Source organism: Phyllostomus hastatus, unplaced genomic scaffold, assembly GCF_019186645.2.
Source record: "Phyllostomus hastatus isolate PE091 unplaced genomic scaffold, TTU_PhHast_1.1 phas_contig_29, whole genome shotgun sequence".
NCBI lineage: Eukaryota > Metazoa > Chordata > Mammalia > Chiroptera > Phyllostomidae > Phyllostomus > Phyllostomus hastatus.
This window is the reverse complement of record NW_025333835.1, coordinates 42095980-42121796: the sequence shown is the minus strand read 5'-3', so window position 1 is coordinate 42121796 and position 25817 is coordinate 42095980. Positions and strand designations below refer to the sequence as shown.

The 25817-nt window shown below is 44.7% G+C and overlaps 1 pseudogene; it reads left to right on the top strand.

Annotated features, from left to right (window-relative positions):
- Positions 1–9929: 9929 nt before the first annotated feature.
- Positions 9930–10338, top strand: LOC123818915 (annotated as a pseudogene).
- Positions 10339–25817: the final 15479 nt, after the last annotated feature.

Below are 25817 nucleotides of genomic sequence, written 5' to 3'. Positions count from 1 at the left end.
TACAGTTGTCCCAGAGGTTTCTCAGCCTCTCTTCAGTTTTTGAATTCTTGTTTCTTCATTCTGTTCCGGTTGGATGTTTATTTCTTCCTATTGTTCCAAATTGTTGATTTGAGTCCTGATTTCCTTCCTGTCACTGTTGGTTCTCTGAATATTTTGCTTTATTTCACTTTGGGTATTTTTCATTTTTCGACCAAGCTCAATCAGTTCTGTGAGCATTTTGATTACCAGGGCTTTAAATTCTCCATCAGATAGGTTGGCTATCTCTTCAAGGCTTAGTTGTATTTTTTCTGGAGCTTTGCTCTGTTCTTTCGTTTGAGCCTTATTTCTTTGCTCAGGGCCACTGTTAAGTTGTAAGGGGTGGGGCCTTAGGTATTCCAAGGGGTAGGACAACCCTCCTTGCTGCACTGCCTGTGGGGGAGGGGCCCGAGAGGGAACAGTGCAGCTCGCCTGCTTGTCTCTAGCCCCCTTCCCAAGGACTCTCTCTTGTGAGACTGGGAGTTCCTCCCACCACGGGAACTGCCGTAGTCCACAGCCAGCTCTGAGTCTCAGTTTCCCGTTCAGCCGGGCCCGCCTGCATGGTCCGCCGCCTCTTGCGGTGGGTTCTCTCCACCTGCCCACCTGACCTGTTTGGTCGTTCTGTTTGACTGTTTCTTTAATTCCTTGGTTGTCGGAGTTCCATGCAGTTTGCTTTTCTGGCACTTCTGGTTGTTTATTGATTTTAGATTGGTTGTTATCCTCCTTTTGGTTATGCAAGGAAGCAAAGGGTTTCTACCTATGCCTCCAGATTCTATTATATGCTTCTGATGCATGTGGTTCATGCCACCTTCTTCAACTTTATATCTCCGATAATATTGATGCAGTGTATTTCACAGAACTATTTTAAAGTCCATAACTGTTTTAAATTTTGACTTATGCCCTGGTTGGTGTGGTTCAGTGGACTGAGCACCAGCCTGTGAACTGAAAGGTCACTGGTCTGATTCCTGGCCAGGGCACATGCCGGGGTTGAGGGCCAGGTCCCCAGCTGGGGGCGTGTGGAAGGTAACTGATCCATGTATCTCTCACACATTGATGTTTCTCTTTGTCTCTTTTTCCGTGCATTCTCGTCTTTATAGAAAGAAGTAAATAAATAAAATCTTTTTAAAATTACTTTGATTTATGATACTTTTTCTTTTAGGAAGAACTAAACATTCCCATGCTTTCTCAGCATGACCCTATCTCATGTGTACTCCCCGTGGTAGGAAGGGCTGGAGTTTTGCTGTTAGGATTGGTCTTCTGTCTCCTGAGATGATGGCATTTACAGAGTGTGCCTCGTCTCCCCCACTTCTTGTCCAATTGCTGAGAGATGAAGACCAACCAGCCTCGTCTATTTTGCGAGTGAATTCTCCGTTGAAGTTCAATTGTGTGCACAATGTATGTTGAAGAGATGAATGGATGATCGGCAGACTGTGTGCATGTCATGACTGCCACCAGACCTGCTTTATCTCATTGGGCCCATCTCTGTGACATCCTGCCCCTGCTGCTGTTGGCTGGCCCTTGGGAAAAGACCTGCGGACAGTCATTTAATTTCTCTGAACCTTAGAGAATGCAAACTAGGTCTAAACTGTCAAACTTTTCTTTTAAGCTGAGGAGCTCTTTCATCCAACAAAAATCTTCCGTGAACGCGCACGATGTAAAACTGAGAAAATCGGTGTCAGAAGAGGTTTGGCTGAAAACTGGGGAAGGAGCTTCGAGGCAGGAGGCGTGAGAACTGGAAGATCTTGAAAGCACACTCCACTTCTGAGTCCTCCCTCAACCTCTTCATCAGACAACACAGTCAGGGCTCAATGGTTCAAATTTGTGCTGACTGGTGGCCATCCCTAAAGTTCTAATTGATTGAGGAGGTTGAAAATTAGAGGCAGATACCACTTCACTCCCATTAGAATGACTACAATAAAGCTTTTAAAAAAGCAGAATAACAAATGTTGACGTAGATGTGGAGAAATTGGAATCCTTGTGCCTTGCTGATGTAAGGCACGTCAGTGTGACGTAAGGCACGTCAGTGTGACATATGGCACATCAGTGTGACATAAGGCACGTCAGTGTGATATAAGGCACATTGGGAAAATAGTGCAGCTGCTGCAGGACGCAGGATGGCGGTTCCTCGAAGAACTAAACATAGAATCACTACATAATTCAGCAATTCCAGGTCTGGGTATGGACCCAAGAGGACTGCAAGCAGGGACTTGCACAGATTCCGTACACCCACATTAACAGCACCACGAGTCCTATGTGACCTCAAGATGAAAGCACCCAAGTATGCACTGACAGAGGAATGGATCAACAACGTGTGGTTTATGTGTCCGATGGAATATCGTCCAGTCCCGAAAAGGAATAAAACTTTGACATATTCTATGACATGGATGAATCTCGAAGGCATTGTGCTAAGTGAAATCAGCCAGACACAAAAGGACAAATATTGCCTGATTTCATATCTCATACTTACATGAGATTTTCATGTCTCATACTTTCATGAGATTCTCATGTCTCGTACTTACATGAGGTATCTGGAAGATACCTCAGAGTATCTGCACAGACACAGAAAGCAGAGTGGTGGTCACCCAGGGCCGGAGGGAGGGAACTGGCATTTCATGTGAACAGTATTTGAGTCCGGGCTGACAGGGAGGCTGTGGAGAGGGAGAGTGGGGGCAGTTGCACAGCAATGAGAATGTACTTAATGCCACTGAATTGTATCCTTAAAAATGGGTAAAACAGCACCTTTTATGTTATGTCTGTTTTATCACAGTAAAAAATTACCAGAAAATTGCGAGACAGAAATAGAACATATGCATCGATCAGTCTTGGGATTATCGCAGAATATAGAAAACCTACATAATGCACGTAGCACTCAGAAGGAGTTTCGAGACACCTAATGATAAAGGAATTCTCCACTTTAGTGTAGGGAATTTCTTAAGTGCTGGCCTCCGGCTGATGTACACACCAGAAGAACCCGCACAGCACTAATCAGTGGGCGTTCCCATGGCCTTTAGGGCCAGATAAGTTGTTTCTTACTCACCGCAGTGGTCTCTGAATACCCAGTTTTTATCTTCCACCAGAGGCCAGGGAAGAACGTCAGCAGCAGAGCAGGGGACATGCCATCGCATCCTCGTGCTTGCCTGGGACAGGCTCTGAGGGCTGAGAGGGCCTGAGTGGCCCGCAGAAGGGAACTTAAGTGCCGGAGCTCTGACTGGGGCAGCGGTCCAGTCTGCAGTCGCAGCTGTAATGTAAGGGGGTAGTTTGGAGACCACAGCTTGGAGCCAAAGGTAGCACCTCCTGGGGAAAGTATGGATTGGGTCTCTACATTCAGCTTGTCCTTCAGACCTAAGCTGTTTCTGAAAAAATCTTATCGCCAGACAATTGACAGACTTTCCTATCACCTGCTATACGTTAGTTTGACTGTTGTAACATGCAACAAGGTTAGAGTATGTGTGTAGGCAGTTAAAGGCCACGGTGGCAGCTTCACGATGGCCAGCACCCAGGCTTTTGCCGCCTGATTGCTCTGCTGACCTAGGATGTGGTCCCCGTCATCAGCATCCAAGGTGTCTAATTAATTACATTCAGCAGCAGCACAGAGAGAAGGGAGTGGAATGCGTGCTCTTTCCCTTTAAAGTCGCAACCCCGAAGTCGCATATGTCGCTCTGCTTCCGTCGCATGACCAAGGAACATTCCAATGAGAGGGAGGCTGGGTGACAGAACCGATTCCAAGTGTCCACACGTCCAGCTAAAATTCGGGGGTTTACTTGGTGTAGGAAAAGGTTGGAGCTCCCGGACCTGAGCGTCCCGTCTGCTTGAGATGTGGTGACTGCTCGCACGTGGGGGGAGGTGCTGGCTCTTGAGTATCGAGCCCAGTCAGCCCTGTGACTCCGGCTGGTCCCTTTGTTGGCTCCTTCGTAGCATCTCTGATCGGCGGGGCTCAGAGATGCTCAGTAACCGCCCACCCCTGGGGATCTGTCTTCATTCCTGAGTCTGACGGGACACAATATGGCTCCTTTGTATGGAGACATTTTTCCAGAGAAAGGAAGCAATAGTACAACTTGCTCATCGACCGCTACTGGCACTTTCAAAAATACCGGTTTGTACTGATGATAACGTACCCAGGCCGTGCTAGGGAGAAGGAGCGAGCTCAGGACTGTGGTCAAGCCAGAATGGTAGATGGGGAGAGGGCTGTTCTGAAGACACCCAACACCATCCCATTTTTGCGCGTCTATGGCTCCGCTCACTCAACACTCATTTGCTAAAGTTGGGGTGTTTCAAACTTGGGATGTTTCAACTTACGGCTCAAGTGGCTGGGGTTTTTATTTATATTTTAACAATAATAACAAAAACAAAAACAACGATCATTCCTTAGTAGTTTGTAGTCAATAAAAGAAAGCACTTTTTAATTTTAAAAAAAGAGCCAATAGGATGTGTGTGGAGGGGGTGGGGAAGAAGGAGAGAAGGGGGAGAGAGAGAGGGAGAGAAAGATTGTTGTAAGAAATGCCAGCTCACATGCTGACGGGGGCTGGTAGGTCTGCGTTTTGCAGGGCAGGCGGGCCGGCTGGGGGGCCAGGAGGAGCTGGTGCTGCAGCCCCAGCCTGAAGGCAGTCTTGAGGCAGAATTCCTTCTTCCTTTGGAACCTCAGACCTGTGTCTTAAGACCTTTGACTGATTGGGCGAGGCCCCCCCCACCCCACACTGTGGGCAGTAGCCTCCTCATTCAGAGCCTGCTGAGTTAGATGTTTATCTTGTCTAAAAAAAGTACCCTCACAGTGATTTCTAGACTGGTGCTGACCAAATATCTGGGCACCGTGCTGGCGAAGTGGACACATAAAATGAACCATCAGAGCGAGGGAGAGGCCAGGCAGGCTTGGGGGGGATTTGAATGCTAGATGAATGGTCTGGCTTTATTAAATAATGAAGTGTGCGCCCTGGCTGGTGTGGTTCAGTGGATTGAGCATGGGCTGCAAACCAAAGCATCGTGGGTTCGATTCCCAGTCAGGGCACATGCCTGGGTTGCAGGCCATGGCCCCCAACAATCACACATTGATGTTTCTCTCTCTCTCTCTCCCCCTCCCTTCCCTCTCTAAAAATAAATACATAAAACCTTTAAAAAAATAAATAAATAACAAAGTGTGTAATAACGCACCTGAGGCATGGTAGGCACTCAACTTGTGATTCCTTTGACCTGTAGGAGGATTTCGAAAGTTGCTGAGTAACTGAGTAGCATGACCAAAGCAGTACCTCTGAAATGTATTTTTGGTAGCGATCGTATGATGCATTGAAAAGGAATGAGACCAGGAGAAGGGATATAAGCTAGAAGTCCATTGCCGTGAGTCGGGTATGGGGGAGCAGACTGATCACTTACTGTGTGTCAGGTACGATGACAGGCTTCAAACGCACGGTCTCGTTGAACACTAATAACCACTCTATAAAGTAGGTACCACTCGCCAATGAGAAACTGAGCCTGCCCCCAGATGAACTTGCCCAAGACCATATAACCAGTAAACCAGGATTCAAACCTAAGGCTGTCAGATTCCAATCCGTGCTGTCATTGACAAGGGCGGTAGCAATAAAAATAAAAACGAGGGGAATGGATTCTAGTAAAATCATGAAATTGAAAGAATTTGGTGTGAATAATCAGATGTCCTGGTGACAGCCTGAGGACTTTCAGGAAAAATAGGGCAGTCTGTATTAGAAGCAGGTGTTGGAGGGGTCAGAGAATTTTGGATTCACGCAAGAAACACTCATTTAATGACAATTGTGCGGCAGGCCCTGTCCTAGGCACGGGGCATCTATCAGTGAACAAGACAGACTACTACCCCTGTCCCCACACTTTCCAGTGTGGAGAGACTGAGAAACCAATAATACATAAGTAAGTTGCAGATAATGCCAAAAATAAGTCTTATGGGGAATAATAAAGTGGGAAAGGGGGGTCAGGAACACTCAGGGCAATCAAAAAAGTCCTCATGGAATAGTCACTCAAGACCTCAAGGAGGGGAGGGAGCAAATTATGCAGGTGTCTGGGAGTGAGGCTTCCAGCCCCGGGGTGCAACAAGAACAGGGAACGAGGAAGAGAAAAAGAAGAGAGAGGTCAGAGCCTCATTGGGAAGGACCTTAGGGATCATAAGGAATCTGGCTTCATTCTGAATGGAATGAGGCGCCAATGGACGGGTTTGTGCAGAGACGTTCGGGCGCCATGCTGGCTGCTGCATTCGGAGGAGTGAGTGGACGAGGTGGCAGCCCAGAGGCCAGTGAGGTGGCTGCCGCGCCATCCAGGAAGGCTTGGTGGGGGTTTGAACCGGGACCAAGGCAGAGGGAAGTGGTCAGAGTCTGGATGCGTTTGGAAGAGAGAGCAGGTCTGTTGATGGCTTGGATGGGAGACATAAGGGGAACATGTACGCATCTGAGGGTGGCGTGTGTACATTTAAGTGGTGACACCTTAAATTGACACTCATGGAAACGTTAAGACTGCTGCACCAGGGGAGGGACATTGCTGGGCTGAGAAATCGACAAACGTTCCCAGGAGTGCCTGCCGGTAGGAGGACTCTGAGTCTCCCACGAGCGGGTGTGTGTGCATGATGCCCGTGTACGGCCGGGGAACAGAGTGGAGAGTATTGAAGCTTCAGCAAGGTGGGAGCTTAGGGGGCTGGGAGGGGAGCTGAGATAGAGAGAGGGATAGGGTAGCTGTCCTCACCTACCGTTCACTGGACTTTGTACTTGGTGACTCCGTCCTGGAGAGAGAATGAATCGAGACAGTCCTAGTACTGCTATTTTTATGGGAGTCTCCTACTAATGGTGATATTACATGGTTCTGTTTGTGATAACAGCATTTGATCGTTTGAATGATCGCATAAAACATCTGACAGTTGACAGAGCTTTGATCTGGAAAATCGAAAGGGCGACTGGTACCCTTTGATCTTTTTAGTTCCTTCTGTTTCGGGCTGCTTAGTTTGTACTTAGGAAAAATGTGTTACATCCACTTGTGATGGGCTATCCCATTCTTCTCACAGGCACTAACCTCGTTTTTGTTTGGATTCAGGGTTTTGTTTTTTTAATGTATAAAACAGTAGGATTAATTGGATATTTACTTTGGGATTTATAAAGCCTAAGTAGAAGCAAAATGGGCTTTCCCTGACTTTTCCTTTATGTGTTCAAGACTGAATTATAGTTAAAGATGAGTGTTACATAAGCAAGGTCCTGTGTGCAAACAACAAATCCAAGACGTAGGCCCCCCCACTCCCTAGCCCCTGGCACCCCCTCCAACCCTGAAAACCCAACGGTGCCCTCGTGAACTTCCAAATGCGTCCCAGTTAAATGTCTCCAGTTGGGAATCACCAGGAGAAAGATCTGTAAAAAAAAAATAAGCACATACATACATTCTCTTGCTCCATCTATCTTGCAACTTTTCTAAAATTTTCCTAAGTTTTTTATAAATTTATAACTTTCAAAAACCTTGATGCATTTAAAAACACAGCCGATGGGTAAAGAATGATCAGGTTATAAAGATGAAGTGATTTTTTAGACGTGTTAGCTCTTCTTTATTATTTGTGAATAAGCAATTTGGAGCCTAAATGATCTTGGGTAGTTTGACATTAAGTAAGGTAAACTGTACTGTTTACCCACCTGCCTAGCGAGCTAGGTTTTTATAGTGCAAAGGTAAACTTGAATTCAGCTTGGGTCAAATCTCAAAGTCATGCATTTGAAAGTCATGACTTTTCCCCTATGTTTATTTTTGTCTGTCAAATTTCAGACCATTAAGCAAAGCTGTTGCCCTTTTACCAGTCCTAGCCTTTTGTCAAGAAAGCCATAACAGGTAAAAATATTTAGTATAATACAGATAAATTTTGAGGTTTTGTATTTCCTAAGCTATGCTGGGTCCCCAATCGGGGCTAAATCATTAAGATCATCATGAAAGTTCATTTTTATTTATTTTTTAAATTTTTTCCTTTTTAAATTACAGTTGACATTCAATGTTATTTTAGTTTCAGGTGTGCAGTGCAGTGATTAGACATTTATATATAACTTGTGAAGTTATCCCCGCAATAAGTCTACTACCCACCTGGCCCCATGCACATTTCGTACATTATTGACCGTATTCCCTATGCTGTACTTTCCACCCCTGGGACCACTTTGTAACTGCCAATTTGTCTTTCGTAACCCCTTCCCACTGTTCACCCAGCCCGTCAACTGTCCTTGCATCTGGCAACCATCTATCTATGAGTTTGCTTCTGTTTCAACTGTTTATTTTGTTTTTTAGGTTCCATACATAAGTGAAATCATAGGTTATCTGTCTTTTCTGTCTGACTTATTTTGCCGAGCCTAATACCCTCTAGGTTCATCAGTGTTCTTTCAAATGGTAAGGGGTCAGTCTTTTTTACAGCTGAGTAATGTTCTCTTGTATATGCGTACCACATCTTCTTTATCCAGTCGTCTATCAGAGGACACTTAGGTTCCTTCCATATCTTGGCTGAACGACTGTAAGGACTGACCGTGACTACAGCACGTGAGCTGTCAGGTAGCGGGGTGACCCCATGAAGTAGGATTCACTGTGGCAGGACTCTGGTGCTTGCTGAGTCCACCCTTTGGGTGTGTCATTTGTGGAGCGAAGTGGGTGGTGCTCTGGTATCCTCTGAAGTTGGCCATTGGGGGCGGTGGCTCTGGGGCCTTTCGGGGGGAGCTCTCACGCAGGCCCAGGTCAGCCTCTGCCTGTGCCTGCCCAGGGTCGTCTGGTAGGAGCTACGCTGTTATCTGTGATTGGCAGCTGCCTGCATTGGGCTTGGAGGTCCCGGAAGAGCTATGCTGGGAACTGCTTAGCAAGAGGCACAGGGCACGCTGAGGCCAGCTGCTGCTTGTCTGAGGTGTGCAGACCTTGAGAGATTTTAAGAAAACCTGTAGCCCGGGCCAAGGCTGGCAGCTTTTGAGGAACAGCCCCTGAGAGAGGTTCCGGGTGGTGCATGGGTTGTATCTCAGAGAATCACCAGCGTAGGTGCCCTTGATGGAGATTCAGACTCGGTGCCCATCTTCGCCTGCAGGCTGGACGGGGGGAGAGCTCAGCGATGGAGCCAGGGGTTCCCACCCGCTGGCTCTGTGGGGAGAGGGCTCAGCAAAGGAGCATGGGGGGCTGCCGGCATCGACTTCATCTTTAAAGGACTGCTTTGCTAAGGCTGTTACAGCACTGCCTGGAGCTATGTACAGTATTGGGAGGATTCCATTTACTTAAGGAGGAAAAAGGATCAATTATAGAATGTATCCTGAAATAGATATGCCGAGAACTCCTCCCTCTCCCTTTTGGTTCACTTGTTAAAATAGTCTACTAGCCTTAAACAAAATACTGTATAACCTCATGCGATACCTCGGGTGTTGCCAGCAGCCAGGGAACAGCGTTGGATTGTGTCCCTGCCCTCTTTGCCTGCTACACGTCTGTTTTGCAACACGCTGTCACAGCTTGGACAACATGAGATACTTCAAAGAGATACTTCGGTGACCCTACGGCCTTGAAATTTAGGCCTCTTGTTATTTATTAGAACTATTTAACGACGATGTATTTAAAATAAGAGTTTCCCTTTGATAGCTGGAAAAGGACAAACCTACATACTCTGATGTAACAAAAGTGTTGAAATATTATGATTCAGACAAAATGAAAGCCACCAACAAAAAATATGTTTTAGTCGTTTCCTGAAATCCGATGTATTGAAATTGCTTTGGAATATTTTTACACCTGAGAAAATCAGGCAGAGCACTTTAAAAAAAGTAGTTTGTCCATAACGAGTATACATTTTTAATTTTATTTTAAAAATCTGTGAGCCCAGGTGGTGCCCAGCGCTGGGAGCTCTGCGGGTTGGGGGTGTGCGGCTGAGCTTCTGGGCAGCCAGCTCCCCACCCCGAGTCTCTCCCTCCTTCCCCGCGGTCCTCCGCATGGAAGCCTGCGGTCCAGCGAGGTGCGTTAGGAAAAACGGCCTTCCGGACCACAGCCTGGGCATCCAGCTGCCAGAGCAAAACCCCGGTGGACGCCGGTGAGCCTGCGGTGCAACGCGAAGCGCTGCTCTTCCGAGCTCGGGGAGCTGGTTGCTGCCCAGCATCCCCCAAAACCAGGTGAGCAAGATGGAAACCCCGCAGCACGCCATCCACTACGTCTCGGACCTGCACATCGCCCTGGCCGCGCACGCCACCACTGTCAGCCCGCACCACCAGCGACCCTGGGCAGAGCCGCGCGTCCAGGACGCCGCTGACCACCCTGGACACGGACGTCAGCATCCTGTCCTTGCGAGCTTCAGAAGTCCCGTCCAAGTTCCTGTCCAAAGACAGCAAAGCACTCTGTGGCTGAAGGAACGGCGTTTATGACTTTTTTTTTCTTTGCACAACAACAAACCCAAAGGAACTTATTTTTCGAACATTTCACAAGGAGGACAATAAAGTTGAACGGAGCTCTTTAAAAAATGGAGGCGCAACTAAAAAGGATCACATCCTCCTCCCCTGGGAGTTTCTGACCTGGACTGTGAAAGTCGGTGTTTTTGAAAAAAGCCCTGTAATGCCCTTTCTGCAGTTGGAAGGTGTCCTTTGTACCATTCCCACCATGGGGAGCAGAAACATGAAAATCACAAGGAATTGCCCAATTTAAGCAGACTTTGCCTTTTCTCAAAGGTGGAGCGAGAATGGCAGAAGGATCCAGTGTTCAGTTACTTCATGAAGTCTTTTGTCAGAAATTACCATTTGGAAGCAAGCCTACTGAATGCTGTGTATATATTTACATATAAATATACACACACATATATTGAGCGAAACCTTGAGAACTCTTGAACCGTGGCAGAGATGTGTATTTCTGCATACAAAGTGTAATGGTGTGCTTATTTATGCTAAATTTTTAATAAGAGTTTAGTTGTCAACGTAGCCTTTTATACAAAAATGAACCAAGTGTGCTTATTAAAAAACACAGCTCCCATGCCAGACACTTCCCCTCAGCCTTCACCCTTTCCTTGAGTCCGGGTCAGGGGTGGCCCAGAGGACCCGGGCGCGGCCGGCACTTTCCGGGCCCTGTTCTTGAAGGAAGAGGGACACCTGGGATTTCTGGTGGCTCACCGCCAGGGGCGTTTGCTCAGCCCGATCTGTGCAAAGGAGCAAACTATGGGGTCTGAGTAACTCACACTTTCCATAATTTTTCAGTAAGTGAAAGTGGCACTCCTTAGGAGTATCAGAGGATCGTGTTGGAGGCATTGGTGAGAAACGTGAAATGCACCTTGAACTTAAACATTTTTTTAACTGCCAAAGATGCAATGGATTAAAGAGAGACAGGCATTTTGTTTGTTTTCAAAAGCTATTAAAACTCTCTTCTCAGTTTTGATATTGTCATGCCTCGGTGCATTCTTCTTTACAACCGAGGCTTTGGCGATGCGAGTGTGGCCAGTGGGGTGGCCACGGTGACACTGGCGCAGCAGGTGAGGGCGAGACGTGTGCTCGGCACAGGCTGAGCTGAGGGGGAGCAGCAGGGAGCTGGGGCAGGTGCAGGGGGACCGAACGAAATAATTTAAAGAAAGACAAAGACTTCCTGTTCGACGGGCTTAACTATGCACGATGGGGTCAATCTCAGCAAAGGGGAAATAAGCAAGAAAAAGTTCAAAAGAGAAAAAAAAACCATGCACGGGTGTCCTGGTGGAGCTATAACAGTTAAAAACTGCAATTTTAATATATATATATATAATTAACTGGATAATTGAGTCAAGTATTTTGGTAATTATAGACAAAATAGGCAGATCTCGCAATCAAGGGGTAATTTGGGTTCAAACTTTATCAATTGGTTAAATTCCTCACTTCATTGTTCATTTCTTCACATTACATTGCTTATATTAGCTTGGGTTGGTTGTATTTTGGAAAGCAAACCTCAACCAACATCACATTGCACAGATCTGAAAATTAAAACCACAATATATCAACTAACACGAAAGGTCACAATACTGCTACATGAAAAACGAAGATGCTAAGCCATGTTCATGGGACAATTACACGTTCAGGGCACGGGGCAGAGGATCAGTCCGGACCGGAGGCCCCTCCGATCCGCTTTGGAATCCCATCTCTGCAGTTCCTGTTGGGACTCTTGGCTCCTCCGATGTCTCCTCGCCCTGTGACTCGCCTCTGCTGGAGGAATGACTTCTCGGAGTGGTCATGCAGGTTTAGAGCTGTGAGTATTTGTAAAGCACTAAGCATGATGATTCCCTTTTAGTTCATGCACTCGCATCCCTAGTGTTCATACTTGTTGTTATCGTAGGATTGACGAGGTATACAATGTATCACATGTCTGGGGCAGATGCTGCCTTTAGGTATTTTTATACCTATGAAGTCCTGAAATGATATTCTTCATTTTTTGTATGTAAAAAATGGTTAACTTTCCTGTGAAATACATATGTCTTTTTTCTTCTTGTAGCTTCACAAAATCAGGTACCTTATATAAAACTTCTGTTACTGCCATTCTAGCAATAATGTCTACAAGCAAGTAGAAATGCTTGCAACTGAATCAGAAACCCAGTGATCCCACAGATACATCTTTTGAAGGTCAAGGTCTTTACTTAACTATATATGAATAATACAGATAAATATTTATGATAATATTTTAATGGTTCAGCAAATGTTTTTTTCAACATGTCAACGATTTGAACAAGCTTTAGTTATGCTAAGTATATCTTAATGATAATCAAATACAATAAACAAATATTTTCCAGCTCATAAAACATAGAGAAAAAGGTCATTTGTATTTAAAACTTTTTTGCCCTGGCTGGCATAGCTCAGTGGATTGAGCGCGGGCTGCGAACCAAAGCGTCCCAGGTTCGATTCCCAGCCAGGGCACATGCCTGGGTTGCAGGCCACAGCCCCCAGCAACTGCACATTGATGTTTCTCTCTCTCTCTTTCTCCCTCCCTTCCCTCTCTGAAAATAAATAAATAAAATCTTTAAAAAAAAAAAACTTTTGAGATGACAGTGCACAATCATCAGCTATGGACTAGTGTCTAAAATGATAATCTGGTTCACCAGATAACTTTTTAAAAGTTGCTATACCGATATTTTAATGCCAAATGGAAGTTTAGTAAAACTTTGTTTTCCTACTAAAAATGATGTTGTTACCATGTTGGAGTTTTTACATGTATGAAAACACTTCTTAATTTCTGTGGATGAAATTTGGAGATCACCACTAGTTTCGCTTTTTTTCCTAACAAAATCAGAGCAGTTGTTTAGCATTTACTAGGCAGCAAGCACACGCTAGGCACCACACACACGTTCTTCCAACACACAGCACAGCCGCTAGACAGCTAAGAGTGGCCATGTCACATAGCTGGCCAATCAGACGCCAGGGGAGGCTGCCAGGCATGGTTCCAGAAAATCTCGTTTTTAAGGCAGGCCAGCTCAGCAGATGTGCTTCCTTCTCTCCTTCCCATTACTTCTACCAAAGCAAACCTACAACACTTGAGGTAAAACAGCTAATTTCCAGTTGACAAGAACCCATTAAGGTTGGCTGAACAAGAACACAGAGAAAGCCTCAACTTTTTAATGACGTTATAAAACTTAGCATGGACCAATACAGCCTGCCTGGACTGCTGATCGCTGACACACGTGATCAAAATAACTCCTGTTTTTCAGGTTTCCCATTCGGGACGGACGCAACTCCCAGTGGCCCGCCTGCAGAGAAAATGTTGACCTTCCCGGCAGTGTCTGAGAGGAGGCAGCCCGCTGGGAGAAAATGGGACAACGATTGTAGAGATAGGTTTCAGGGTCATTAGATCTGATTTAAAAGTGCTTTGAGAACCTTGGATTGGAAGTGTGACAATGTTAGAGCCTACTTAAACATTTCCTTTAACTTTATTTCCGTAAATTTGCGCCTGGAGCAAGTGCCTTCAACCCTAGTCCTCCGTTTCCTTATTGTTAACACAAGAGAACTAACTGCACTCGGATATTTCTAAGATTCCGTGCGGAGAGAACTATTAAAATGCTGTGCATATTGGCCCAGCGTGAAAAGACAACCTGCCCCCAAAATGCATTATTCCTGGTAATCTTATGAATACAAGCGAGCCGTAAGTGTACACAATGTAGAATCAAATACAAAGGAGTCCCCCTGGCCCTGAGGTTTGGAGGAACAGTGCAGACAGACACGTGGTATTATACACACTCTGTACCGAGGTCCATGCAAACGTGCTGCATGGGGTACTAAAAGATCGCGAACTCCGGTCTTGAAGTTTGCTTTTCTACTTTTCTAGACAGCTTGTGCCTTTTCGTAGAAAGAAGAGGGAAAAGTACTCTACGTGTATAGGGCAGAGTATATAGTGAAAGCTTCCGTACCCAACACTGGTAGGTGGTTGGTGGATGGAAGAAGTAAACCGAAGCAAAGAAATTTAAAAAATGATGCTACATGCCTTCAACGTTTTATTTTAACTTGAACTACAAGTGTATATTATTTGTCGATCTTTTGACATGGAAAACACTTATGGATTTTCATTTTTTGCAGGCTTTTGCAGTTTTCCTGATTCACCCAATTTGACAGCAAGTTCTTTAGGGATTTTTGTTTCACATTCCATTGTTTTACGTAACATCTAATTAATTAAAAAATTACAATAACAAGTTCCAGGGGTATAAAAGGTCTTGGGGGAAAAACACAACTGATTTACAAGCAAGGAACTCGTCGTGAGAGCATTCACAATTAAAGAGAATTTTACCAGTTTTGAGTACATACCATGCTGTGGGAATGTTTCAAAGGGAGAACAAGAAACATCCATTAAACCAGCGAAACAAGTGTAAGTCACGAGAGTTCCTATGCACCCATTATCAATAATAGATACTGCATAATCGGATGTTAAGCTATTTTATTTGCTGTTTCAGAACATGAGTCTTTGGAGACTAGTGAATTGGATATTAAAACGATCTTCTCACTAACCTCTTAGAAGCTCTCACCCTTTTATCCTTCCTATCATGTTCTTATGAACCACTTCCCCCCTTATATTGTGGTAATTGTCTCCCTGTTGTTTTTGTCCCCCTGTCCTTTTCTTCTGTGGCTGAGTCCCTGCCTGGTGTCCATGCCAGGTACCCCTGTTTCTACGTCTTCTCGGGGACCGGAGCCTTTAGCTTGCAGGTTTGTGAGAAGATTCAGAGATCACAGGAAGCTCTGGCGGAGTGCCTGGCATAGGTAGGCAGTACCGTGTTTGTTTTCCTCCCATTTCTTGATGTTACTTGCTACCTATCATATTCCTTACTCAGAGCTCCAAGTAGTTAGCAGAATGCTATTGACTCTCCTTGGGGTTGACCACTGCCCGCCAGGATCTTTGCCGGTAAGAGCCAGGGTGACCTGCTTGCTGGTCCATACTCCCCTTTATTAGCCACTGAAAGGGTTTTACTAGAGCAGGTGGCTTAGCTCCTAGTCTCACAGGGCAGTTTGGGCAACCACCCATTTCCCATGGCTACCTCAGTATCCATCCTCTCCACCTCCAAAATGTCTCTGTAATTGGTGCTGTCATTCAACATACATTTAAGTATTTACTATGTACTGCTGTATTCAGTAGGATTCTTTAGAAAAACAGAACTGGTAGAAACAACACACATACATGGACGGAGGGAGGGGAACAATGAGTGAGTGAGAGGGAGAGAGAGAGGGAGAGACAATTGGCTCACACGGTTACGGAGGCTGAGAGTCCCAAGATCTGCAGTGGACGAACTGGAGACTCAGGAGAGCAGATGGGGTCGTTCCAGTGTGGAGAGCTGGAAGGGTTGAGACCCAAGAGGAGCCACAGTTTTGGTCTCATAGGAAAAGACCTAGTTCAAGGCCTCGGACAGGAGGAGTTCCTTCTTACTCCTGAGAGGTTACCCTAAGAATGTCTCTGTTCCATTTAAGTCTTTGATTGCAGGAGGCCCACCCAAATGCCCACCCTGTTGGGGAGGGCCGCCTAAAGCACTTTACTCAGTCTACCCATTCACATGTTAATCTCACCCCAAAAGAGGCTCCCAGACACACCCAGGTTGGACCAAATACCTGGGCACCCTAGGCCCATCGAGTTAAAACGTAAAATTAACCGTCACACTGGGCACTGTTGTGCTGGGCACTGCTCACATTCTGGTCAGTATCTCTGGTCCCAGAGAAGTCACTGCCCCTTCTTTTCCACCCTCAATGTTCCCAACTATGCTCGTTTTTTTAAAAGAGCAAAAGCAATTTGATCGTATATCATAGCACTAACAATAACAAAATGTACCTACATTTTTTAAGTAATCTATTTTTGTTACTTAAAATATTACTTAAAAACTATTTAAGTAATATATTCTTCATTCATAAAAATATAAGTAATTTTTGTTGCGAAGACTGTAATCACCCCTGATTCGGAACACACCGAAGGTCAGAGTGGGTAAGTCAGCCGCCTACAGTCGGGGGCTGAAGGAGGCAAAGCTGAGTCTATACACTCGCGGGGGCAGCCGTGAGCCCATGTGCTCACCACCAGGCTACGCTGCGTTCAGTTAAAGCAAGAAAGACACACCTTTGCATGTGACTGTAATAAAAGAAAAATGGACACTTTCGATGTCTGTTATCCAAAAGAGTGTCAGCCCCAAAAGGCTTAGTTTTCAATTCTCTTTTTTTATTAAAAAAGTAACCAAAAGAAAATATTTAAGGTTAATATTATAACTCAATGAAATGAAGTAAGATACTAATTGTAGTTAACATTTTAAAATTTGCTTGCTCATTACAGGAAATTGAAAAAATATTAAACAACATAAGACAGTAAAAACAGACTGCAGTCTCATGAACATATTGTTAAACGTCTTTGATGTTCTAAAAAATTTTATTGAATTTATTGGGGCAACAGTGGTTAATAAAATCATATAGGTTTCAAGTGTACTGTTCTATAACGCCTGTATATTGTACTGTGTGCCCACCACCCAAAGTCAAGTCTCCTTCTGTCTCCGTTTACCCCCCCTTTCCCTCTTCCACATCCTCCAACCCCCACCCCTCCCTCCACCATTTCCTGCTGGGAATCACCGTCTAGTTGTCTGTCTCTATGAGGTTGTTGTTCTTTTTCCCCTTAATCCATTCTTTTTCACTCAGCCCACCAACCCCTCCTCCCCTTTGGCAACTGTCAGGCTGCTCTCTGTATTTATGAGTCTGTTTCTATTTTTTTCTTTATTTTGTTCACTATATTGCACATATGAGTGAAATCATATGGTACTTGTCTTTCTCTGACTGGTTTATTTCACTTAGCATAATGCTCTCCAGGTCCATCCATGCTGTCAAAAAAGGTAAGATTTCCTTCTTTGTTTATGGCTGTGTAGTCCATTGTATAAATATAGCACAGCTTTTTTTTTTAATCTATTCATCTTCTGATGGGCACTTGGGCTGCTTCCAGACCCTGGCTATTGGAAATAACACTGCAGTGAACATAGGGTGCATGTATTCTTTCAGATTGGTGTTTTTGGTTCTTCAGATATATTCCCAGCAGTGGAATCAATGGGTTATGAGGACATTTTTAATTTTTTGAGGAAATTCCTTACTGTTTTCCACAGTGGCCGTACCAATCTAAATTCCCACCAATAATGAACAAGGGTTCCCTTTTCTCGATATCCCTGCCAACACTTGCTGTTTGTTGACTTATTGATGACAGCCATTCTGACAGCTGTGAGGTGATAGATATCTCATTGTGGTTTTGATTTGATTGTTGCTGATTCAGTTTTGGAGATTCTACGTTTCTAGAAATTTATCCATTTCATCCAGATTGTATGGTTCGTTGACATATAGTTGTTCATAACATTTTTGTACTATCCTTTATATTTCTGTGCTGTTAGCTGTTCTTTCTTATTTCATTCCTGATTATATTTATTTGAATTCTCTCGCTCTCTCTGTCTCTTTTTGATGAGTGTGGTTAAAGATTTGTCCATCTTGTTTATGTTTTCAAAGAACCAGTTCTTGATTTTATTATTATTTTGTTATTTATTATTATTATTATTTTATTATTTTGTATTGTTTTCTGGACTCTATTTCATTTATTTCTGCTCTTATTTTTATTATTTCCTTTTTTTTCTACTCACTTTGGGCTTTGTTGTTCTTTTTGTAGTTCCTTTAAGTGTAAAGTTAAATTACTTACTTGAGATTTTTAAATTTCCTGAGGTAGGCCTGCAGTGCTATGAATTTCCCTCTCAGGACTGCCTGTGCTGCATCCCATAGGTTCTGGGTGGTTGTGTTCTCCTTTTCATTTGTATCAAAGTGTCCTTTGATTTCTTCCTTGAGCTCCTTGTTAACCCATTCACTGTACATATGATTTAATGCCCATGTCTTTGTGTGTTTTTCAGGTTTTTTTCTTGTGATTGATTTCCAGTTTCATATCATTGTGGTAAGACAAGATGTTCGATATGATTTCCATCTTCTTAGATTTCCTGAGACTTGTTTTGTGTCCTCACATGTGGTCTATCCTAGAAAGTATTCCATGTGCACCTGAAAAGAATGTATATTCCTGTGCTTTGGGATGCATGCTCTGAAGATATTTTTAAACCATCTGATCTCATGTGTCATTTAAGTTCACTGCTTCCTTGTTAATCTTCTGTCTGGAAGACCTATACACTGATGTCTATGGGATGCTAAAGGTCCCCACTATGACTGTATTGCTGCCAATCTCTCCCTTCATGGCCATCAAGATATGCTTTACATAATGAATTAAAAAAAGAAAAAAAAGATTTGCTTTATGTATTTCGGTGCTCCTATGCTGGGTGCATGAATCTGTACAGGGGTTTTATTCTCTTGTTGGATTGATCCCTGTATCATTATGAAGTGTTCTTCTGTGTCTCTTGTTATAGCTTTTGATTTTTCCTTTCCATTTGCATGAAATATCTTTTTCTACTCATTTACTTTTAATCTGTGTGCATCTTTTGAGGTGGGTCTCTTGTAGACAGCATATAGATGGGTCTTGTTTTCTTATCCATTCAGCTATTCCATGTCTTTCGATTGGAGCACTTAAACCATTTATATTTAAAGTGATTACTGATAGGTACATATTTATTGCCATTTTATTCTTTTCACTGTGTTCTTTTCCTTCTTCGTCTTGCTGGGTAAAGTAATGTTGGTTGTAAGTCCTTGCTGTTCATTACTAAGAATATTTCATGCCAATTCTTTCTGGCCTGAAATATTTCTGTTGAGAAATCAGCTCCCTTGCAGGTAGTTGATACCTGCAAGACAAACAGGTAGTACTAACTGTTTGTCTTGCTGCTTTTAAGATTCGCTCTCTGTCTTTAACCTTTGTCATTTCAATTATAAAGTGTCTTGGTGTGGGCTTCTCTGGGTTGATCTTGCTTGGGACTGACTGTCTGTGCTTCCTGGGCTTATGCGTTTCTCCGTCACCAGGTTAAGGAAGTGTTCAGTCATTCTTTCTTCAGATCGGCTCTCCATTCCTTGCCGTCTCTCTCCTCCTTCCGGCACCTCATGGTGCAGATGATGTCAAGCTGCACATTGCCCTGAAGGTTCCTTAAAATAGCCTCATTTAAAAAAATTCTTTCTTCTTTTTGCTGCCCTGATCAGGTGTTTTCTGCTACCTTGTCTTCCAAACTGCCGATTTGATCCTCTGCTTCATTCAATCTACTGTTTATTCCTTCTAGTGTATTCATTTCGGATATTGTGTTCTTCATTTCTGTCGGGCTCTTTTCTTTATGGGTTCTGTGTTCTTTCTCATGCTGCTGGAGTTCTCCCTAAGTTCCTTGAGCATCCTTATAGCCATTTTTTTTATTACATTCTCTGTCTAGTAAACTGGTTCTATCTCACTTAGCTCTGTTTCTGGAGATTTCTCCTGTTCTTTCATGTGAGGCATGCTTCGTTGTCTCCCCATGTTGGCTGTCTCTGTGTGTTTGTTTCTAGGTATCAGGTAGATTTGCCATGCCTCCCAGTCTTGGTAGGGTGGCCTCATGGAGCAGGTGTCCTGTGGGACCCAGTGGCGCAGTCTCCTTGATCACCTGAGCTGGGTGCACCAGAAATTTCCCTCATTGGGTTATGGAAACCTTCTTGTTATCATTGAGTCTTGACTGCTAATGGCTTGTTCATGTGTGGGGTCCACCCTCAGCCTGGCTCCGAGGACCACCCCTAATCACAATGCACCAGTTGTCGTGCAGGTGCTGAGCACGTGAAGCGGAATTCACCTCAGCAGGGCCTCGTGCCTGCAGGACCGCCCTTTGGATGCACCGCTTGTGGAGCGACCTGGATCCTGTTCCGATGCTGTCTGAAGCTGGCCGCTGGTTGTGGGGACTCTCGGGAGGAACTCTGGTGCCGGTCAATGGTAGACACTGTCTGTGGCTGGCCCCGAGCAACCTGTGTGGGGCTGAAATGCGATCCACGGTTTGTGGCCGCCTCTGCTGGGCCTGGGTGTACATGGGAAGGACCGAGCCGTGCACCAAGGCCGGCCTCCACCAGCGGTGACTCTGAAACAGGTTAGCAGAGGCCCGAGTCACCCTGAGATCCACCCCCGCCTGCCTTCGCCTTCTGCCTGGTTGTTAAGCTCCGTCACTGAGAAAGCCTATGGTGGCGCTCAAGTTGTACGAGGTGGGTCCTTAGTGAGTCAGCAGACAGGGCGAGCAGCGTTCACCAGATTGATAGAGGTTCAAACTTGGTGCCAGTGCTGGGTCTGGGGCCACTCAGCAAGAGCCCCAGGGTACACCGAGTCCAGCTGCCACCTGCCGGGTGCCTGCAGACCTTTGTGGTGGGAAAGGGCCTCGGAAAGTCATCAGGTTGAGGCCAGCGTGGTTTATGAGGCACAGACCAAAATGTGGCCATGTGAAGGGAAGGCTCTGCGTCCACTGGGCATGTGAGGGAAAAATGGCCCCCGTCCTAGAACCACTCAGGTCAGCCTGCTCCAGACTCTGCTGAGGGTCCCAGTTCGGAAGGGCAGGGACGCCAGGTGTTGGGAGGGTGGGGCTGGTGAAACTGCCACGCTGCGGTGGCTTGGGTGAAATTGGGGGGAGTGGCCCTTGCTGCAGGGCCACACAACTGTCTCTCCTGGATTATGCCCAGAACTCCTGGGGTGCCTGCTTGGCAGGGCAGAGCTGGACCACTAGGAGTTGGGAAGGTGGCATCCCCCCACCCCCAGAAGCCCCGAGGGTGGGGCTAGCAGATCTCTGGTGGAGGGGAGGGTGGAGGGGAGAGGCACAGGCCAGGTTCTCAGGGAAGTTTGGGGGAAATGGCCCCTGCCCTGAAGCCACACAACTCAGTCCCTGATGGACGCCCCCCCCCCGCCCCCGCCCCACCCGCAGTCTCTCTACACCTCTAATCCTTGGCAGAGGCAGGGGACTTCTCAGCCGGGTGTGAGTTCCGAAGGGTGGGGCTACTGCACCCCTCAGGCTGATGTTCTAAGGAGGGGAGTGCTCCACCCAAGAAAGATGGGGGTCTGCTCTGTGGGAGAGGGACTCAGCACAGGGGTTTGGTGGTTGTCCCTCCAGCCATGCCCAAGAGCCACAAACCCTAGCCTCACCTCCTGTGACTGGGCAGCCCTGCCCTCCCTCTGGGGGAGCCCAGGGAGAATGGCTGCAAATGAGGCTTTGTGCACTGACCCTTTATGAGGGCGCCTGCATCTCTAGCAGGCTCTTGTCTCTCCCAGGCAGACGGAATCCTTGCTGATTTTCACAGCCAGATGTTATGTGGGCACCTCTTCCTGCCGCTGGTGCTCTGGGCTGGGGAGCCTTGAAAGGAGCTGGGCCCCCGCCCCCCTCCCCCCCACACACTCCTCAGGTGGAAACTTGGATGCTGAGTGTCCCTGCAGAATCTCGGCTGCTTGCCTGTGGGGGCGGGGCCAGCCCTTTCTGCAGCTCCGCCCTTCCTGCCTGTCTTCATGTGGCTTCTTCTCTAAATCCTTGGTTCTAAGACTTCTGTCCAGCTGGTTATTCGGGTTGATTGTTCTCTATTTTAAAGATTTTATTTATTTAGTTTTAGAGAGAGGGGAAGGACGACAAGGGGGAGAGAAACACCCATGTGCAAGAGAAACTTCAATGAGTTGCCCACACGGCCCAACCTGGGAGCTGGCCCACAACCCAGGTATGTACCCTGACCGGGAACCAAACCAGCGACCCTTCGGATCACAGGCCAGCGCTCAATCCACTGAGCCCTGAGCCAGGGCATTGCTTTATGTTCTAGCTGTTATTCCAGTTTGGCCTTGGGAGGCGGTGAGTGTAACTTCCACCTACTTCCCCCTCCCCCGCCAACTCCCCACCTGTGACCTCTACCCTGACCCCGCCCGCCCCTGAGACCTACCAGACACACCTCTCCAAGGCCTTTAAGTTCCCCCTGCTCTTTCTCTACCTAAAAACATGTTTAGGTTTTTCCTTTCCCTTACAATAAAGGTCCTCTTTGGCCCTTTGGAATACCAACCCATTCTCTTTTTTAGTGCGGAAAGGAAAATTTATAGTCTACACCTTCAGTTATTTCCTAAAATCCCTGGTGATCTAATTAACATGGTTTCTTTTGTCTCTATGTTCCAGTAACCAGACCCTTATGAAAGTCAACCAGGCTTTCTCATCGAATGTCTTTTGTTTAGGTTTCACTCTGATGTTTCAGTAATTTAAAAAAAAAAAATTCTCCGTTCTGAAACTGCTTTGGCAAGTTGAGTTCCTTGGTTGTCCACCTTCTTCTCTTCTGATTATCTTGGTTTCTCTTTCTTGTCTTGCCCTCTTATGTAAAAGTTCTCCAGTTTTCTGAACCTCTGTTTTTGGCATTTATCAAGTGCCACTCCGTGTTTTGGTTATTTCTATAGTATGGGTTTAGTAGGAAAACACCTGGCCCCACCACTTCTTATTCCTCTTTCCGCTTTATTTTTGTCCAGAGCACTTGTCACCATCTGACATAATACGTCACTTCCATTGTTAATCTCTCTTTCTGCTCCTCCCCGTTAGGGCCGGGATCTGGGACTTTTTGGTCACTGATGCATCTATGACACTCAGAGCAGTAACTAGTGTCCAAACGATAGTTTCTGAATTAATGCAAAGATTTACTTAGAGGGCTGTTCCATGCATCATTATTCACAAAAGTAAAACATCTGGGAATTTTAAAAAACCCAGTAATAAGAGAATAAATGACGATATATCCATAAGATGGAATATCATGCATTTACTAAAAGTCTTATTCAAAGAAATATTTAACGAAAAATGGTAACATTAATAGTGGAAAAGAGGCAGGATAGGAAAGAATATATTAAATGACCCTAATTTTATTTAATATAAACGTTTATCGGTAGCTATCTGGGTAGAGAAATTGATTTTTGTTTTTGTTATTCTTGCAGTTTTGAAAAATCTTAAACAAATATTTTAAATATATTTAAAGTTAGGAAATTACAAAGCTTTGAAAGAAAATGCTTCTTTATCCAGTTGATTTATTCTCCCCTTCTCCAGCCTGAGTTTCTCACTTCAGTTACATAACGATTTGTACTTACCTTTTGGCACTTATATGTTGGCTATTATCATGTACCCGTAGTTTCTCTACTAGGCCCTACACTTTCTGAAGTCAGAAATCGTGTCTTATTTATAATTCTCAGAGCCTTCAACACTTCATCTTTATATTCAATAACTTATGTTCAATAAGTTTAAAAGAAAAAATACGGAAAATGTTTTAATAGCCAGAAATAACATACACTGTTATTCACTTGGGGGAAAACATAAAATCATGTGGTTTTCTTAGAGTGATCATGTCCCTCATGCTGCTCATGTTTAAAGCCAGGTTAGCATGATGGCTACAGTACAAGCATGTTTAGGGTATGGCCTGCCTCTGTGTTGCCTTTATTTACTATTTTTTAAATTAGTTGTTGGTGTAGTGCATGACAACTTTTGATTCTGGAGTGGATGTGGGCCCGTGGACAGACACACTGAGTTAGGCTAAGCTGGAATAACAAAGAGACTGTGATACAAACGCATCCGACACACATGGTTGAAATATGACAAGTTTATTTCTTGCTCTTAATTAGGGGTGGGTGTTCCTGGTTGGCAGACCGGCTCCCTCCACACACGTAGCTCCAGGGCCTTCCATTTTTGGGCTTCCCTGGCCATACAGTATGTCCACTGAGCGCTAATTTTATTTCCTAATCTCTGCCCTCAGGAGGTTAGGTTGTAAATTCAGTAAGGGCTTAGAATTGCCAGATTCAGCAAATTAAAATACAGGATGCCCTGTTAAATTTGGTAACATTACTATAAGTATGTTCTATGTAATAGTTGGTATACATACTAAAAAATTATGCATTATCTGAAATTCCACTGAGTCCTGTATTTTATCTCGCAATAATTTGAGGGTATTAAGTCTACCTCATTTAACACTGAATCCTTAGAATCTACAACCATAACTGTTGACTTTAAAATAAATAAACCTCTCAATAATATTTAATGAATAATTGGTGTTCTGCCTATCAAGGAGAACTTGTATCAGCTAAGCATATTTATTATTAGAATACTGTTATTAATAAAGTATGTATTAACTGTCCTCAAAGAATACTATTGATTTTTTTTTAAGAATAAGATTACTATCCACAAAGAATACGTATCAACAGATAAGACTTTAATATGTATCAGCCTTTCAAACCATGGATGCTTTGCTAAACGCCAGTAAATGGATAAAACCTGTCTCTCCATAGACGTCGTGTGTCTGTCTCTCTCCTCTTTCAGGTCTCAAGTGTCCTTTTTCTCCGTGATGCCCTCCCTCTTCTCCAAAACTGCAACTCTTCTCCCTTTGCAACACTTTAGTTACCTTTTCCCCACTTTATTTTTCCTCCTTAGCACTCAGAGCAAATATGCCATGTAATTTACTTAGCTCATTGTCCACCTCTTCTGCTAGAACGTAAACTTCGTTAAGGACAGGCCTTTTCCTTCCTGTTTCCTTCACTGCTAGGTTCCCAGCTCCTACACATGTTTGAGATTCAATGACTATTTGAAAAATGACTGAATGAACACTGCTGGTTCTTATCAGAATTTGTCCTTACCAGTAGTGGGATGATACCCACTTTACATGACACGAGATGGATGTAATCTAAAAGATATGATTCTGCCCGCCTCCATCCATATCACCAAGTGCTGTCAGTTCCATCCCCTCCACGCCCTCTTTACCTTCCCTGTGGCCACGTCCACATTTGGTTGCCTTCGCCAAATGCATCTAATTCATTGGTTTTTATTTGTTAGAATAGCTCCATTTCAACAACTTAGTCCCTATTCTTTCAGGTTTCACATAACTCACCCATTCCCTTGAAAACTGGAGCCCTAGCATTTGGGCAGCACTTTGAAGCAGGTTTTCTCCCACTCACCTCTTTTGACCAATGGCCTCCCAGAAACGTCTTCCCTAACCCCCTAGGCTGTGGTGGCCCAGGGCTTAGCACACACGACTCCAACTAGTTCTCCCCCCAGCATTGCAGAGCTCAGTTTCTTCAGCTGAAATCTGATGAAATGCTTGGCTTGCATTTAGAAGCCATGCTTTACAAAAATAAGCCTGCACATAACCACAATCTTGCTAGAATCACCGAGGTTGAGGGAAGAACAAATTCATGTTCCCCACCTCGTGCTTTACTCCAAGGCCTAAGCTCACCATGGAGAACAGTGGGAATATCCGGCAGTATTTAGTTTTCTCTTTTTATTTTTTGTCATACAGAGGTGAATTCAAGTAATTTACATAAACATATGATGCAAATCCACTGTTAGCTATATTGGTGTCACATTTATAGTTTTTTTCCCTTTAGTTTGCAGATTTTAGGAGTTTAAGAAATGTAATAATTCTAAAGGTAATAATAAATGCTACATACATACATAGTTTTTATACTTTAATCGGCATTGTTTGTAAGACTCAACTGAAGAGCTT